The sequence below is a fragment of the Streptopelia decaocto genome (assembly GCF_964273445.1).
Source record: "Streptopelia decaocto genome assembly, chromosome: 7".
Taxonomy (NCBI): domain Eukaryota; kingdom Metazoa; phylum Chordata; class Aves; order Columbiformes; family Columbidae; genus Streptopelia; species Streptopelia decaocto.
In genome coordinates this window covers 26,265,263-26,283,978 of record NC_138661.1, presented here as the reverse complement: position 1 = coordinate 26,283,978, position 18,716 = coordinate 26,265,263, and the positions used below count along the sequence as shown (strand labels likewise).

The 18,716-nt window shown below is 37.1% G+C and overlaps 1 protein-coding gene across 1 annotated transcript in view; it reads left to right on the top strand.

Annotated features, from left to right (window-relative positions):
- Nucleotides 1-18,716, top strand: part of MIPOL1 (mirror-image polydactyly 1) — a gene marked incomplete at its 3' end in the record, with an annotated part of 192,035 nt that overhangs the window by 111,634 nt on the left and 61,685 nt on the right. The window lies entirely within an intron of this gene.

The window sequence follows — 18,716 nt, the reverse complement described above, 5'->3', positions numbered from 1 at the left end:
AGTGTTGCTGGGGCTGTTAGTTTCAGTCTAAGTGTAACCATCTCTATTTAGTTTACCAGTTTTTCAGAATCAAATTGTAGCTGTCAATAGCTGTTTCATTTCTGTTAATATAATACCTTTATTTTTTTTTGCACACACATACACACACACCCCACCACCCGCATCAACTGAACAAGTGAAGACTAAGTACATAATTTCTGGCGATGTGTCCTGCCTTCCATGCTTTTTCTCTAGCTAGTCAGTACTTCATGGCTGTTAAACAGGATGTGCTGTTTCCTGGAACAGCTAATTCACAAGCAAGTACTTTTTCAGTTTTGTATGTATTCTTGCACAATAATTAAAAAAAAAAAAAAAGTTTTATTCTTTTGGTTTGGGAGATTTGTAGCTTTCTTTTTTTGTTATTTTTTCTTTTATTTATCCTCTTATCCACTGGATTAAATCTTTTGTTTAATTATTGCAAAATCCCCTCGCTGTCTTTTTAGTTCAACCTGAATCAGGAAAACAAAGAGGCTGAACTACATTTGAGGAAGGAAATGTCCAGTGTGAAACATGGTGTTTGCAGGTAAATCAGTGGACACTGAAAATAAAATAATTAGAAACAGAATGGCTCTTTATTTTATGTGACTAATTTTGAGTTGGCTACATCTGAAAAGGAACTAAAAAATGATATCTTTGCTTGGGGTTTCCCAAACAATGCTGTAAGCTCCAAGTTATTTTGAGGTGGTGAAAGGTGAAACATTTGACATGTTCTTTTTGGGCAATGCTGTAAAAAAGAGAGGGCGGGAAAGAGGCGTTGCCACATCAGAGTTAAGGGTGTTTGTGGTTGTCCATGACAGCGGCTCCAGTTTTAAAACACCTGTGTTTACTTTCCAGCCTTTCTCAATCGGCCTGAAAGTGGCCTAAGAATGGCCCAGACAGACCTGCAGTATGGCTGTGTTGCCTTTGCAACACACACACACACAAAAGGACAGGAAAAAAGACAGAGATAAATCTCTTGTTATGCAGCTAATCATTAACAGCATTTTTGTGCTTAACTGAAAACATTTGGAACTTTTCTAAATTTTTATAGCCTATCAGATAGTACCTGTATTTTTTTTCCTGATCTGTTAAGCTCGATTTTTATCTTTGCTGTTTGTTTGTGGGGCTTTTAGTGGTAAATAATAATAATAACAAAAATTGGTATTTTTGTTGCAAAATTATATTTCGTTCCAACGTTTGGAAATATGCTTGCATTAAAAAAAAAAATAAATAAAGAGGCACAACCCTCTCTCTGCCACTCTCCCTGAAAAAAAAAAAAAACAAAAAAAAAAACAAAAAACTTGTCTTACAACTCTTTCTGAGCACAGTTTTGCTTCATAAAATCCTAGTATTTGATGTGTATTAACTTTCTGTAATGTGGTAGCTTGCATTTTATCATGTAAATACCTTCTCCTGCAGTGGCTTATAGAATTAATACAGGTGTGAAATAGACATCTCTTGAAAACTGAGTAATGGAGATTGAACGCTTTTTAAAAAAAGACAAGCTGAGATATCACGTTTTCAGTGCTTCCTTAGAAATTTTAAAATCATTTATGGGACAGTATTTAAGATATTCCTCTGATGAGAGGCGTATTTTTACTACTGCTCCAAATTTATTTATTTTATCTTAAAAATCTGTTCACATCTTACAAACTTGTTTGGCTTTTAAGAAAACCTCAGCTGCTTCCTCTAGCATTTTTTAATTGATGTTAACATCTCTTCCACCTTCTACACTAGATGATGTGCCTGACATTCCTGTTTATAAAAATATGTCTGCTTCATAATTGTGTTTGTTTTTCTTTATGGATCACTCAGTGCAAGTCAGATTTTGCTTTCTGGAAGCAGGAAGAAGAGGCAAAATAAAATACAGCACTTCTAAAGGAGCACAGGTGATTCCTCCATTAGACTGATTTCTCTTTAGAATTGTGACCTTAATAGACACAATCAAGGTCAGTGTATGGAGGTGAATGATGTGAAACCCCTTAACCAAGATATCTAGCCTAACTGGAGCACAATTCCTTTAACACTGTTGGTCTGACATGATGACTCAACAGAGCAAAGTGGAAACATGCCAGTCCATTCCAGGCGAGGCACCTCTGATAAATGGAGAAGTTGTATCAGAATGATCTTCCCTTGTGATACATAGCAGAGCAGCCACCTTTCCATGGCTTTCTCAAGGGGCAGGAAAAACAGTGCAGGGATGTGCTCCAATGAAGCTGCCCTCTGCAGAACACATAGCATGCTATCAACCACCTGCAAGGAAAGATGCTCAGAAAATAGAGGATTTTTAACATTGCCCATTTTGAGTGATTCAGCTAGAAAATCTGGAGGTATTCATCTGAATTGGGAGCTTGTGAGCTGGATCCTCACCTGAATATCTGCACAATAGTATCACTGAAATCCATATAGTAGTACTGTTTCATATCAGTAAAGGAGGTAAGCCAGGACCTTAGCTAGGAAGTGGGGGGCACAAGAGACCTGAAGAGCTCACAAAATTTACTCTAGGGGGCCATAAGGGTAAATAAATGATACGTCTAAAAGATAGGGAGGTCATCACATTTATTAAATTACCACGTGTAGATGTGTTTTAAAAGCAAACTGGATAATATCAACCTATGAAAAGGGAAGAAAAAGCTTTGTGAAAGCAACTGTTTTTCTGAAGGCAACACTGAGATCTTGATAAGACAGAGGTAAATAAGGAGCTAATATTCAAAATATGTCTAAGCAGTTTGAATGCCTACCTCTCAAGACTTTTAATGGTTGTTGTATATCTAACGCGCTTACAATTTTTGAATCCCGCTGAGTACCTGTTCTGAGTTGCCACAGCACCTCTAGAAATCTGATAATCTGTTCATTTTTCAATCTCTGTTAAAATTACTCTCTGCTCCCTGTAAAAGCTGATTATTAAATAAGAGCACAATTAAAGATAGCAATTTCCTAGCAGTTAAAACTTGAGTGACCTTAAAAATGGCATTGCCTCTATGAAACGTATGTATTCAGTTTGTCTTTGTGACCATCTCATAAGTCACTCTACCTGCTCACTTGTGGGTTTTTAGCAATAAAATATCTGGGAAATACCACTGAGTTTTTAGACATTCATTACAGATATAAGATAAAATCAGCCAGCTATCTAAGAGAAGGTGTAATTATATGAGCTGTAGACCAATTGTCCTGTTAGGAATGTGTACACAAATGGGTACAGTTGTTCACATGGTTACTCAGACCAGCTATAGGTCTCTGATCTAGGCTTTGTTAGGTGGCACTGAATCCACCATACCCAGAATCTCACCTGGGAACACTTTCACACAGACTCTCTAGAAGAGCTTGTGTGGCCGTTTGTAGTGAGTCTGCAAAGAATGTTTTTGGGATCCCTCCTAAATATACTGGACTTTGTTTTTTTCCTGATCCTGTACTGGAATCATACCAATATTGACAGAACTCTTCTGTCTTAAGAAAATACAGCTAAAAAGGGACAAATATAGAAGTTACAGTCTCTGCAGCTTTTTTTCTTTTGTCCTGTTCAATAATGTATTTGACACCACAGATCTTGTAAATCGTGCTACAACTGAAATGTCATGGATTCCTCCCCTTCAATTTGGTCAAGGCCTGTGTCCTGGCAAGATTGCTGTACCATCTTGCTTTGGGTCACTTTACAGCTTTCTGATCCAGGGTTAAGGAAACCTCTTAAAGGCAGGATTCATTTCCATCAGCCTCAACATCACTTCTTACTGTGTTTCCAGGGGATATCACAAATACAGAAGAGTGCACAAGTGTCAGGCATTAGTGCATCTGGTTCTTCATGAACCACATGCTGTGGTCTCACCTGGTCTGATTCAAGGAGCAGTCAGAGGGAAGCCAAACAATTTATTTGGCTTGTTCCTAAAGTATGTCAATATCCAAGATTTGTGAAGCAATTCTTATTTGTAAACATCATGCAGTGGATTTGGTTTCTCCATTCAGTGCTTGATCTGGTAAAGTTGAATTCCTAACAACCTAATACATCAGCTGCTACTCCTGATCCTCTCAGGGAGGTTGCCACCTGCAAAATCTTTACTGGTATATAATACTTAATTTATAGAAGCTGTGGGTCTTACACTCACTGTAAAAGCTCAGAAATCCGTCTGCCTTCTTCACTTTTTAGTCAGAGTCTTGACAAGGATGAAAAGAAGTGAATTTCACATGTGCTCCACATTTGTGCCTGTGTTTGTAGCAATTGTACATACAGTCCATGGGAAACAGCTGTTTCAAAATGTCCTGGTTTGCAAATCTGAGGCTCATCTTCATCTTCTTGATGACCTTTCATTGTTCTGTTCTTTTCCTGTGTACCAATGTGACTGGGAGCCCTCTGTGGTCTTTGGATCGCAGTCTCTCCTGGATAGAAAAGATTTCTCAAGAGAACGCTGCAGGAGAATGTACTATAATTTTAATATGAAAAAAAAAAAAAGAGAGAAAGGATTTTGTACAAAGTAGCTAGCAAGCACATCTTTTAGCCTCGTTTCCCTAAGAAAATAAGGGATATATGATTATGCAGTCTTTGTTTTCACCTTCCAATTTTTAGCTACTTTCAACCAAAACTGACAGAAGAATAACAGTTGATCCCTAACAGAGTTTCTCTCTTATACTCAGTTGCCAATTTTCATGAAACTCCTCATGTCTCGCTCAAAGAAAAGTCAAGGAGAAATTTATCAGCAGCCATTACTGTTGAGCAGCAGACAGCTGTGCAATAGGGTATCACTACTGTCCAAACGATGGATCAAAAAAGGTATGTAGAGGGAACTGGAGGGTATTTTGGTAGAAAGCTATAAAGGATATAGGTAGAATCCATTAACTTTATGTGGACATTGTAAGGAATATAAGATGGTTATTATGAAAAAAAAAGTGGTAGAAGGGAAGAGAGAGGGTGAGGATCAGTATCAGACAGAGCTGCATTAATATTTTTGGTACAGAAGAACTTTCTTGATTTTTATGCTGTTTTTTAAAGAGATCTTTTTGCCCAAGGAAGACAGCACATTTTAATGTCAATATAAACTTGTTGGTTTTTTTTTTTTAGTATATCAAAATACTCCATCTAGTAGCAGAACTGCACATTTTAGATCTATCAAGAGTAGTTTAGCCATGGTGATGAGCTTCAATCATTTCTCTCTGTTGCTTTTTTTATGCTACATTTAAAGTGATGACATTAAACCTTGAAAAGGTTTTAACTTATCAAATTGAAGTCTACACCTTTCTTTAGTTTTTAATAGCATGAACACCAACTGCTCTCTGGCAGTTTGGGGGGAAGTAGTAAGGATTAAAAGACATGGTACTTGAATTAAGTTGATGTTGAAAAGGTACTGGCACCAAAAACTCTCATTGCTTTAAACTCCTTCATTTTTGTGGTCCAAGATTCATTCAGTGACATTTCTGACTTGGAAAAAAATATTTTAAAATATTTTTTCAGTTTTTTGACAAACTCAAAGACAAGTTGGTCTTATTTTCAGATACTTAGAATAACTTCACTTATTTTTCTTTAGACAAATAATCTGTTTAATACTTCAATATTAAAGCCTTTTTAGATGCATGTTGTTTACACAAATACTTCAAAACAAAGGTTAGGAAAAAACCCTAAATATACAAACAATCACAGAAATCTTGTCACGTAAAAGAAAATGGAATGTGAAAAAATATTTATCTTTATTTTTATTCTCATATTATGTTTGGTTCCTTCTATCTATTGACTTACCTCTGAAAAGTAAATTGAGCTTTGCATTCTTCTCTTTCATGTTTCCATACAAGTTACTACTTCTCTCTTCTCGCATCTTACACCATAGCTTCATAATATCATGCAGCTTTCTTGTTTTCCCCATTCTGAAAAATCTTTTCTTTTTTCTTTCCTCATTGTTTTCCTAACTTATCCTTCCTTTTTTTAAGCCTGGATGTTTGTTTCTTTCTCATCTGTCTCAGCCACTTCATTGGGCCAACAAGAGCCTGAACATCCCCAAAGACCTTTGTCCCATGCTAAGAGCTGTACCTAAGATACTGGTATTTTCGTGTATGTTGGCTTTAGTTGTTCTGTGAAGCAGAAAGATTACTTCAGGTCCCCACTAATCAAGCGGAAAATGGATGACATGAGCAAGATGTGAAAAGCTCATTGGTAGCCCCTGGAGAAGTATTGCATTCAAAGTTGACAAATTGCAGGGGATTTAAGGAGTGCATGATAGGGCAAGCAAATGGTCTTGCTTTCAGCAAAGTTATTCATCAGAACATTTGTCCTTTCAGAGGGGCAGGTTATTTGGACAATAATTATGAGTATTGTGTATGTGCACAATTGTACAGTGTTACTTGCTATACATGCAAAAAGCTACTCTGAAATAGCCAGTTAATCAAGAGTTAACCTCAGTTCTGGCATTTCTGAAGTGAGCATCTTCATTTACTGCCCTTTCCCCTGAAACAGTATGTTAACATTTTTTATTATAGGATCATGTGTGCTTTATTTCACAGCATTCTTGCTCCACACAGTATCCAGAGAACACCAATCAATATATATTTTTTATCTTCTTTGTTCATTATGTGTGCCAATCTCTTGTTTACTGGATACCATTCAAACCTTTCCTTGAAAACAGAATTTTGAGTAAACATAATGGGGATTTTCTGTAGTAGTCAATGCTATAAGAACCAAAGGTTTAATAAACAATAATTTAATGTATTCCTGCAAGAGTGTTTTCTTCATGCTTCATGGGGAAAACAAGGCATGAAGAAATTAAGGTCAAAAGCATGCCTATTTGTGATGTACAAGACTTTACCTTTTAGAATGTTCATCATTCTTAAATTCCTAGCATTTAAGGCCAAGCCTCAAAGATATTTTTATGTATTGGTCTTCTGAATATCACAGATTACTGATTTCACCAGTTGTCCCTGTATTGAGCCCACAAATTTATGTTTGTTTAAACCTGCTTTTCAGAAAAGTATCTAGGTCTGATGTAAAAATTCTAGGAGGTGGAGAGACCTTCATTTGCCTTTGATAGTTTATTCCAGTGATTCCAGTTACCCTTACTCAACTAGATTAAAAATTCTTTTATATCCAGTCTTTTCTGTCAATTTATCAAGGTATAATGAGAATGAGTAGCAACACAAAACTGTTTCATTCCTGGTACTTGATTTACCTTGTTCAGAATTAGCACATGTCTCTGTAGATGTTTACTGAGAAGGCATATTCTTCGGGGGTTTTTTAATAATCTGAACAGAATAAACTTTTTCAATACATGGCTTTTTCTCTAGTGCTTGCATTACCATTATGGTTCTCTTCCTCATCTTCTCTGGTTTAACATCCTTTTGTTTCAGAATGTGGACACAGATGCATATGCATTTTTATATCATTGTTTTTTAGTGTCATACATAAAATAAAATCACCCTAATTGCTTTGTGGAGATACTATTTTACTGTGTATACACCAAAATATTGCATTTTTACAGTTTTTCCACAGAATTATATTGTGACCTTGTGTTGTAATCCCAGATATCTTTCAGAGTCAGTGCTTTTCAGACTAAGGTTACCCTTTCTGGAAGTGCGGCGTGTGTTCGCTGTTCTTAGACTGAAAGATTTGCATTTGGTTTTATTAAAACACACTTTATTTGAATACACCTAGCTACCAAGCGGCCCAGAACATTGTTTCATCATCATTATTTACTTACTTTCTTTGTTGTTCGTGAACTTTACTAGCCATGTCTACCTGGTTCTGAGTAACTGAAGGATAAGTCGAGTAAGAGTATGCCTAGTACCGACACCTGTGCAGTCTTACTAGTATTCTAGCATTATTCAGTGACAATTGCCTCTTGGAATGCTGAAAGGTTTTGGTGTTTTTTTAACTGTCAGGCCATTCTGAATAACTTGGGTTTTTTCTTGATGGTGCATAGGATTTTTTTTATTATCAGTCTGTTATGTCTGACAAGTGAAAGCCTAACAAATCTCTGTACAACATTCACTTCTAATCTTATCAAAGAAGGAAATGAAATTTGTTTGGCAAGACCTATTTTACACCAAAAATATGTTGACTGGGAGTAATTATATTCTTTCATTAAAATCTGTATTAGTTGAATCCAGTGTTTTCACTTATTTGGCCCAGTTTTATTCCCACTAGTCTTTTTTTTTTTTTTTTTTTTTTTTTTTAATATTGACACATTATTAGTGCTTTTGTAGTCTTTGGTAATGTCTTGCTCTTTTAAGATTGATCAATGGGGATCTTCACCCTGTGACACCTAAAGTGAAAATTGTCTGAATCTGTAAAACTTTTATCCCTTCTTGATTTCTAATGAGCTGAAAAGTGCTTATTAATTCTGCAAGAACTGTAACTATATCATCCTGGTTTTTGCAAATATAGGCCATCGTATATACTGCACACTCCTGGAGTTTTTTTGTGTTACAATTTGTAGTATAGGTATTCCAAACTTGGAATGGGCTTACACATTCACTGTTCCTCTCATAATGAAAAAAACCTTATTATCTGTAGTCCTGACAACTGCATTTTTCCTTGATGCCTTTAGCTACTCTTATCAATTGGCCTCTGTGTATTCAAGAGCTGTGGTCCTGTGTTACTGATCACTCTAAAAGGAACAATGGCATGGGGTTTTTTTTAAGGTATCCTGTTCCCTTACTGCCTCTCTTATCCTTCCTGTTAATCAGAGATTTTAACATGCCAGTTGTCCACCAGGTTTTAGTAATGCTGGTTATATAAATTTTATTCACATCAATGAGAATTTCCTCTGACTGCTTACCCGGATTCCTCGGATCAATACATAAACAATTGAAGAGATTCTTTTCATTATATTCTTTGCTATGTTGGTTCAACTTGCTCGTTAGGTGCTGAATTTGAGCATGTACCTCATTTGCCTTCCAAATAACCTCCCCTTGTGTTGCTGATTTAATATCCTGGCTGCTCCAGCTAGTTTCCAACTGAGAAGATTAGCCTCCTACTTGTGTGGTGTAGGCTGTCCTGTTCATACAGTCCCTTCTTTCACTGATGTGCTGTTTCGCGGATTGAAATCTGCTTCTTTTCAGTCATGGATGACAAGCAGGAAATGCTGGAAATAAACTTTCTTGCTTGTGGTATCTGTGGATAGCCACTTACATTTTAATTTTCCTCTTAAATTTTTTCAGTGCAGTTGAAGCCTTCAGTAATTTCATCTGAGGTCTAATGTGGAGGCATTATATAGCATTTATGTTCAGTCTTCCATTGACTTCAGTTGCAGCTGTGAGTGCATGGTACTCCTGCAGATTAGACATGAGGGATTTATCTTGCACAGTCAGAAAATAGGTAACGTCTTTGAATCTGTCTGGAAACTTTAAGTTAATCCATGCTAAGGTGCCTTGACCAAAGGATGGATAGTTTCCATGACTGCTGAGCTGCATTCAGCTCCATTAAATATGAAGCGTATTTGCTTTCTTCCTGCAGTCCCATTCCAATGGCTGCAACAAAAGAAACAGGAATAAACAGGTAACAGGCTCTTTCACTAGGCAGGGATGATTCATGCCCAGGTATAGATCCACCAACAGCAATTAGAAAGAAGCCTGGAAAAAAAAATGAGCATGCATTTAAAAGTAGAATCATAAGGCATGTGTGCTGGTAACCTTACCTCTGGCATTTCCTAATATCTCTCTACTTGACTTCATGACCTTATTAATGTCCTGCCAAGGAAGGGGTTTAGCTTTAGCTAAACTTTAGCTTTAACTGCCACTTGTTGGGGCTCCATTTACAATCAGTACAAAGAGAGGGACATATCACCACAAGGCAGTTGTTCTTTCCTAAAGGTAAATGCGGAAGGTAGGTGAAATGTGCTTTGGAAGTGCCTGGTTCACTTAAACTTTAGGTGACTGAAGGCAAGGGAGATAAATGTCATCATTTCTCTCTGTCTAGTACTTATGTGTATAGTTCTACACACAGGTCTGTGTGGAAAGGTACACTCACAGATGTATTTAGGTGTGTGTAGCCCTATACATCCATATATATACAGTGTTAACATGTAGCTGTACATAATAATGTGTTTTCCCTCTACCTATAGTGCTTCCAAATACATCTTAAATCAAGCCTCAGGTTTGTTAAAGTTGCATTTCTGAATCAAGCTACTGAATTTGGACCAGGTCTTAATTTGCTTGGTTAATCACTGATGAGAGCTAGTGGTCTTGTCCCCTAGATAATTTCAGTAAAAATGGGCTATAGCAATGATACAGAGATACCTCTGATTGGCAAGGATCGGCTCCTTGCACTTCGAGCACACCAAGAACTTCTCAAGGCATGGTGTGTTTAATGGGTTCTGTCAAAAGCTTGGTAACGCATTGAATGGTGAGAGGTTGTGTGACTTTTGTCCTTCATTGTTTATAATGAAACAGGCTAAAGATGTGTTCCCTGGAAATCACAGGGTGTGGGGTTTTTTTTCCTTAATCAGTTGCTAATTATATCTACTTTTTTTTTAAGATACATGTTTAGGAGATTAGGCCAACCTTGAGACAGGCTCCCTAGCATTGTCTTTCCCTCTCTTCTTTGAAAAACATTATGTGTAAACCATTACTTACTTTCTTAACAAAACGTTCTTCATAAAATTAAATTCCTAAAATGCGAGTGGGCATATGAGATTTTTCTAGTCAACATGTGGGATTTAATCCTTGTTTCTTAGTAGTGTTACTTATTTTCTTTCTGTGGAATAATAGCTACAAAATGTGTGTGTATTACAATTATGCTGTAGGAAATATTATGAATGGTTTAAATTATTTTTTACAAACTTTTGAAAAGTTATGTTTTTAATAACAATAATTTGGTTCAGTGCAGGAATAATGAAATTATCAAACATACTCTGAATTTGCCAATCAATATTTACTTACAGTGTTTTTTCATTGAGCTGTGAAGTTAATTTCAGTGTTTGTAGCAAAAAATATTTTAATCTAAATGCTAAATTACAATAATGGTGATGATGACAATTGTAGCTACTAGGAAGCAATTCTTCCTGACCGCAGTTCTCCAAAATATAATACAAGGGTTACAATAAAAATCCTTAAAAATAATATATCTGTAAAATGAAGAATTTTTTGAAGCAAGTAGGACAAGCAAAGAGGTCTGCTAGTAACTCAGTCAAAGGAGTGGTTTCCTAGAGTTGAAAAACCATTGCTGATTACAGACTCTGAGTTAGCAACTTATCTAGGAGGAGAGACAGAAATTTTGTTTTATATGAAAGGGCTTATTTTCAGAGAAAGTGGCAATTCAGCTACAGTCTGGATGATGTAAAAGTAAGACTTTTTGTGGAAGGTTACATACCACCTAGATACTGGATAAAGTTCTCCGAGTTTTTCAGAACCACAGGGCAGTAAATTGAAAAGAAATCTAAGTTTTATAATATGTTGTATTTCTAATTTGCGTCACACTGTGGAGCCTCAGCAGACAGTCTGAGTATTACATAATGCTTCTTTTACTGTAGAAGTATCATTTCCTTGAAGCCTGAAAAATTAATTAATCTTTGTAGGAAATAAGAAGTTCATTAATTCTTGCCAACGCTGACAACTTGTTCGTGACTAGACCAGAAAGAAACCTCTCGCCCCTACTGAATTTACTGTGACAACTTTCATTGACTTCTGTGAGAGCAGTGTCAGGCCCTGTGTAATTAAGTCCAGTGAGCTGTAAATATTCCTGTGATGTAATTTTGACAGTTACAGTCCATCTTTATTTATATGTCATAAGTTATCGCTAACTCTTTGCTAGAAGTTTTTACTTGACATTTTGAAAAAACATGACCTATTGATGGCATCTCCATTCAGCTGCTCTTAGTATATCCCTAAGAGCTGGGATGAATTAGTACTTTCCCCTCAAGAGGTGCAGCGTAGCTGGATTTCCATCTTTGAGCAATGGTGGGACTTCAGTGTATCTTCATAAATCATGATCCAAGACTGCCTACCAACCACTGAAAAGCAATATCTTTTGGGGCTGAATTTGCAAACTCCTTAACTTAGTGAGTACATTCTTTTGGAGTATTTGATTTTAGTGTATGAGTTGTTTGTTTTATTAACTCTGATACTCGAATTATATTTAGGTAACATCTTTTATAGAAAACCGTTGAATTTTACAAGCTTCCAAGATTCTTGGCAAAGGGCAAAGCAATATTGGTGCAAATGAAACAGTGATAATTTATAGTTTTTAATATAAAAATTAAAAGTTAGTCATGTTACAGAATAAAACATGATTTGAGGAAACAAATCTTGGTTTCTTAATATTTAACTTGTATTCTCAAAAGCTTTTCCTGCTGCTTTGACCTCTAGCAGTAGTAGTGGTGGATATTAAGATAGCAGTCCATTTCACCTGAGGCTGTTGATAATTTAGTCATCCGAAACAACTTCTTCTAAACAGTGTCTCTAGGATGTAGTTCCTCCCTCCAAGGGGAGTGGTCTTTTATTAGATTATGTAAATCGAGAGACTCATTCATCACCAGTGCACTGCTAATTCCTGCCTTAACCTGCAGAACCAGGAACCACATGTCGCTTTTCCTGCATACAGCAAACATGAGAAGCCACTGTTCCTGCATTCACTTTAGTTTCTTGGGAGAACTGAATGAAAGTAGATTCAAATCAGCAGGGGATTTGTTTGTCAAATTTTGCAAATCAAGATGCAGAAAATGGAGGTTTACAAGCCCCATTCAGCAGTCCAAGATATCGAACTAACTTCAGCTTTCAATATAACATTCATACTGACTCTTTCAATCTTAATTTTGTTTGATTACTTACCAGTAGAAGCTTATACTGAAATCTTTCCTTTGTCCTCTTTATCCCATGCTCACCTTTTCATTCTTTCCATGTCAATTATTAACACTGTGACGTTACTTGTTGCTGCAGTAACTTTGTTTCAGTGCAGCTGTTGCCAGGTGAATTTTCTTGAGCTCTTGATTGTCACATTTACAAAGATTTTATGAGATATCAGGAAAGTTTTGTTTCAGGCAGCAGTCTTCAACCTTATATTCGCAGGGAAGTGTCCTGTGCTGTCTCTAGATGTTTTATTTGAAAACAAAATACAAAGGGAAGTGCACTGTGTATTGATACCAGGTTGTGTACAGTAGGTTTTATTAGCAAGGTGGATACCAAGACATTGAAATACATTGAATTAAATTCATTGGGACAGATTTGCTGTGGCCCTGGTGCTCAGCTGACAGAATGCGTCCGATTCTCGTGTTAATTCAGATCTTAGGTCTGTTTTTCAGCTGGGAAGTGTTGCTGAAATCGGTGAGTCCAATGAAGCTGCATGTCACCAGACTGTGACTGTTGCAAGACACGAGACCAAAGTCCAGGTGCTCGCAGCTCTGACAGCGTGCCAGTGGCCAGGCAGCACACACCCTGGGCTGCTTCTCTGCTCTTAGAGCAGGGGCTGGGGGTCAGTTCTACAGAGGTCCAGTGCCCGTTGTGTCCAATTCACAGGCTCGAACTGGTCCTCCCAACTGTAGGCTTTAGGCAGCAGAGGCCCTTGCTGCATTCATACAGGTTGAAATTCTCTTGAAATATGTCTTGGCCAAGGTGAAACAACGTTCACTGTCATTTTCTTCTTCAAGGCTTCAAGTTCCTGCTTGCTTTGTGGTAGTTTCTGCCATGGAAACCCAGGCAGAACACCAGCTCTGAAGAATTTCCTGATATCTATCCTGAATTTAGCTAGTATCTTTCCACATCGGATACAAACCTTTCTTCAAATCTCTTCCTAAGGCAGAGGAGCCCTGTACTGTCTGTTGCCCAAATTAGTTCCTTGTTGGCACAGTCTAAATTTTAACTTCCCACCAAAGCAGAGTGAGACCAAAACTAAACCACATTCCCCCTCTCCCCAAGCACCCCCCCTCCCCACCCCCTGCCAGCTCATTCATGGATGACAAGCAGAAGGCAAAGAGCCAAGTTTTGCCTTCCAGGGGAAAACCCAGTGTAACGGCCTGAAAACACTGCAAGGGTAGAGAGAAGCAGCTGGAGAAATAAGGAAAGAATGAAAAGCCGTTGCCTGAAACCATTCCTTCTTCTTCCCTTTTCTCATCCTTTTTAGCATTCTTCCAAAAGTAGAAAATTGACAACTAGGCTCAAGTCCTCTGTTTCTTTTACAGTATGCTGTGGATCCCTGTTAATAGATGTGAGGATGTGTGTACAAGGACCCATGTCAATTTTCTTGCTATAATGACATGTTTTTTTCTTTTGAATCTGAAGTAGGAACAGAGAAGTACATTGTTTTGCTTTATCTCAAAATAAAAACAAAAAATTATCCTGCAGCATATCTTTCTTAAAACTTAGCTGACATGGGAGTATGATACATTTTTACCCACTCCTGTTGTTGAAACTTTTTGGCTAGTTGATTTCTTTATATGTCCCTTAAGATGTTGGTAGCTCCTGTTAATCGTCCCTGTGCGTACTGATGGGCCCAGAACTGATTGTCAAGCTCCCCTACTTAAAGCTCAGAGAACAAGCTGCTTATGATGACCCGACAGAGACATAAGGGAGGTCTATGAAAGGGAGAGTATTCAACCAGCCTTAATCCTTGTTTTCAGAAAGGCAGTGTCTTTAAGTGCAGACTAATTAGTGAATAGACGTGGTTGTAGATTCTTGTAGACATGTCTTTTGTTGGCTTGAGATGAACTGAGCAGCTAATAGAAATAGTTTAAAATCTCTGCTTTGCTTTTCTTTTAGTGCATTTAAATAGGGTATGGAGATGAGAAAACATAAATCAAAGCAGGAGCAAAATTAAATACAAACCATCCAACTACATATGTTGTTATATACCATTTAGATTAGCAGTGGAGCTCCCGTTCATGGAAGTCTGGCCCCATGCTTCTAAAATAAATGTTCATTTTATAGCTTTTGACATATATCAATACTAGAAAAGCACGCATTTTTTTTTTCTTGTTACAGTAATGTGTTGTGCAAGCATTACTTTGCATTTCAATAGTATGCTGCAGTCATCAATCACAAAGTGATCGATCAAGATGAACATAGTTCTCCCATTTTAGTGCTAGGGAAACTGAATTCCAAGAAGTGAAGTGAAATTCCTTAAGAATTCACGGCATGCCCAAGACTAGGACCTAAATCTCTAGGCGGATGGCTCTCCTCTTCAATTATTTATTTATCATGTCTTATTATATATTGTATAATAAAATTGCCCAACAGGTAGGAATAACCTGCATATTCCAAAAAGTCATTTGTGGTAAAAATGTATGCAAGGAAAGGCATAAGGGGAAATGGACTTAATGTTAAATACCATCTAGTCATAGTCATCTAAAAGATCAGCAAGATATTTGAAATATACTAAAAGAGTTAAAAAAAAAAAAGTTTTTTGGGGGACTTATATTTCGCTTATTATTTGCATATTGCTTGACCTTCAGACAATGCAGAAGGAAGCGGACATATCAACTTACTGTTCTACTCATTTTCTAAAATTAACCATAAATTCAGTGATATTCAATAACAGTACCTTGGTTATTGAAGCTCATAACCTTTTTGCTGCCTTTATCACCTGTATTATCGATAGGAGATAATTACTGCAAAGCAGCTGGCTGTTGGTTTTAGAGAGCATCAATTGTTCTCCTGTCCCAGCTGTTGGCTAATAAGGACAGTCAACACATCTGTTTCAACAGCTGGTAATTAACAAAAGCCTAATTGCTGCAACTCTTTTAACAACACATCTATGAAAGAGTAGGGATGTGGAGGAATATTATTTACTCTGTGCTCTGCACTTTCTGTGACCAGTTTCTTTTTTCTTTTTCTACTTTGAACACCGCTGCCTTTGTCTGACACATTGAATGGCAGGAGAACACAATATGGTAATCCAGAGCTTAAGTTTTTCAGATCTTTGTTGGTGTTTCTTATTGCAACATTTCTTTGCTAAGTTGCAAGATAAAATGGATCAAAAGCATTTTGTGGAGTTTCAGAGAACAGCTACAATCCGCAGCAGTACACCAACGCAATGGGGCTGCCAATCCAGCAGCCTCCAAAAGAAAGTAATGGGTTTCCCTGTTTGTGTATGAGTTTAATAGCCATGCACCCTTTCCCCAAAAAGGTGTCATCTTTCTGAAAGTGGTGGTTACTTGACGAATTTTTTTCAGATCCTTCGCAAAATGTGTTGCACAGATGGTGCTTTTCTTTCCTCTGATGAAACTTGCATACTTTGGTCAGTTTAACAGTAAATGCCAGTTAGCACCTTGCACTGCACAAAATATCTCCCCATTTTATCATTACAGAATTGGAAAAGGTTTTGCACAATTCATGTCTATATATGTGCATTTATAGTATCAGTCAGCAAACACAAAGACGTTTCTCTTAATTAGACTTATTCTGTGTGTTATCCTTATGTCCAGCACATAAATAATTGGGATACTCATCATTAAATAGAATGCATGTATACAAGTACTGGGAAATGTTAATCCCGTTGAAGTAATAGTGAACTGTTGGCTTCAGTAAGTCAGGATTTTCCCTGCAAAACCAAATTTTCTTAAAAGCTGGAGACAAATTTGGCATTCATTATGCTATCCATGAAAAGAAAGTGTTCAAGTATTAATGGAACTATTGCCTGAAGTATTACCCAAGTCAGGCATGTATTGCAAATTGTGTGAATGACCGAGTCAATAAAAAATTCTAAGAAATAGCATTTAAAGTGGTATTTTGAAGTGGTTAACTGTTGATGAAAAAATTGTGATTCTTCACTGAAAGTTAGTCAAGATGACTTGATTACACTTGTCTCACTAACATTTCATGGGGCAAATATTTCGGTACACTGAGTTCTTAATTGTCTGCCGGGTATGTTGAAAGGTATATAAGAAATTCTACCCAAGTGTTTGCCATTGACAGAATACAGATTGCATAATTAAAAATGGCCTGGCAAGACAAGTTTGGTTCAACAGGTGTTCAGGTGAAGAAATGTATAATAGGTGCAGTGAAAAACTATAAGATATGCTTTGAACAAATAGAACCAAAAGCGTTGGCTAAAATTCTAACTGTAGGATAGTAGCGTAGAGGAGTATTTACTGTCTGGGCTTATAAGGGCATGATTTTTGTACATAAGAATCTGTAGTGATTGAAATGGTTTCTTTTGTCTTGCACAAACAAGAAAAAAAGAAATACACCGTCTGCATTAGATTATACTGTGGAAAATTACTGGAGCATTTGATATTGACAAAAGTGTTTATCTTTACAGTGGGTTCTTTTGTTTCATATTGCAAGTTATGATTTTAAAGAAAATAGCTGTGGGTAATGTACCACTCTTCGTATTCCCTTCTCTTCCTCTTTCTTCCTCTGAAGATTACAAGAATTATCAGATATGCAGCAACTACCCTTTTTTTTCCAATTGAAATGTAGTTGAGTTGGGGTGAGTCGCAACAGAAACTTAGACTATGTTCTGCAATGAGAACCAAAACTCGGGTAGAAAGTGAAAAGAATGCTTTTGCCCAAGGCAAATATCTAATAGAATCTAACGGAACAGATATGCAGTAGGGGGAAATATTATTACCTCGTATAAAATTTAATAAATGGATTTTTAGCAGAAAGGATCAGAAATCTTTAGTATGAGAACATACTTTTGAGTCCTGAGTGAAGGTAACTCACCTATATCAACAGATCTCATCCAACAGTATAGCATCCACAACAATCCATGGAGGCATCTGTCCTCTGCTGACTCAAAGGTGCTGCCTATTGAATCCTCTCCTGTACATTTTCCACCAGACAGATGGTTCCTATGAAGACTTAAATGTGTGTTCTCACAGACATCTCCACTTGCTTTCTTACAGTAGTCTGTAGTCTGAGTTCTACTTGGGTGGAAAATGTTACAGTAAGATTGTGGAGAAGCAAGATTCAGGGGGTTGTTCTGGCAAAAATCAGCACCAGCTATTCAGACTCAGTATGACTGATCCCTTTTACACATCTAGAATTGCACAGACTGAGAATTAAACTGTTTTAAATTATCTGTGGAGGATCCTCTCATCACAGGAGACGTGATGGTAGTTTGTTCACAGTGTGTCAGAAATTCACGGTCACCCCAGTTGTGCAAGTGGCTCAAAGTAGTGAAGCCTGCAGCAGCCTCAGGAGCAGGCATGCAGCTCTGTCTTTTTCCCAAAAGTGCCAGGCACAGCATTAACCCAGCTGCAGAAAGAGCCCAGATTATCTCGCTACATTGATGAGAGACAATCAAAGGAAGAGTACTAACAGGCTTGCAAGATTCAAAGTTGGTTTGAGTTAAGGTATGGACATGTCAGTGTGGGGTATATACTCATGGATTCTCTCTTATTCCTAATTTTCCTGCTAACAGATACTTTTATTCAATAAAGATTTATTCTTAAGTGTAACAGTTGCTGTTGAGCTCAGCTCTTTGCTTCTGAGTTTCTGCGTGTATGAAAATATCAGATAAATTTGAGTGTGTATACCTGCTAGTAATTCATTTTCCATAAAGGGAAGACCACAAGGCGGAGTACTAAATATTAACTCAAGCTCTTCCCTGCCTTTCCTTCCAAGTTGTGCAAGAGTTATGGACCAAAGCAGTCCCACTGAAGTCATTGGGACAATTAATTTTTATAATTCTGTACACACTGGTGGCTTTTATGAAAGATTTGTAGTTTAATTCTGGTAGTGGGATTAGACACTGCTGCTTTCTGCAGAAGTACTGTCTGTCAAGAGGTAACAGTCATTCTGTCTCTTTGAATGAAAGGTTATAATTTGGACTATATTATCACTTGACATCA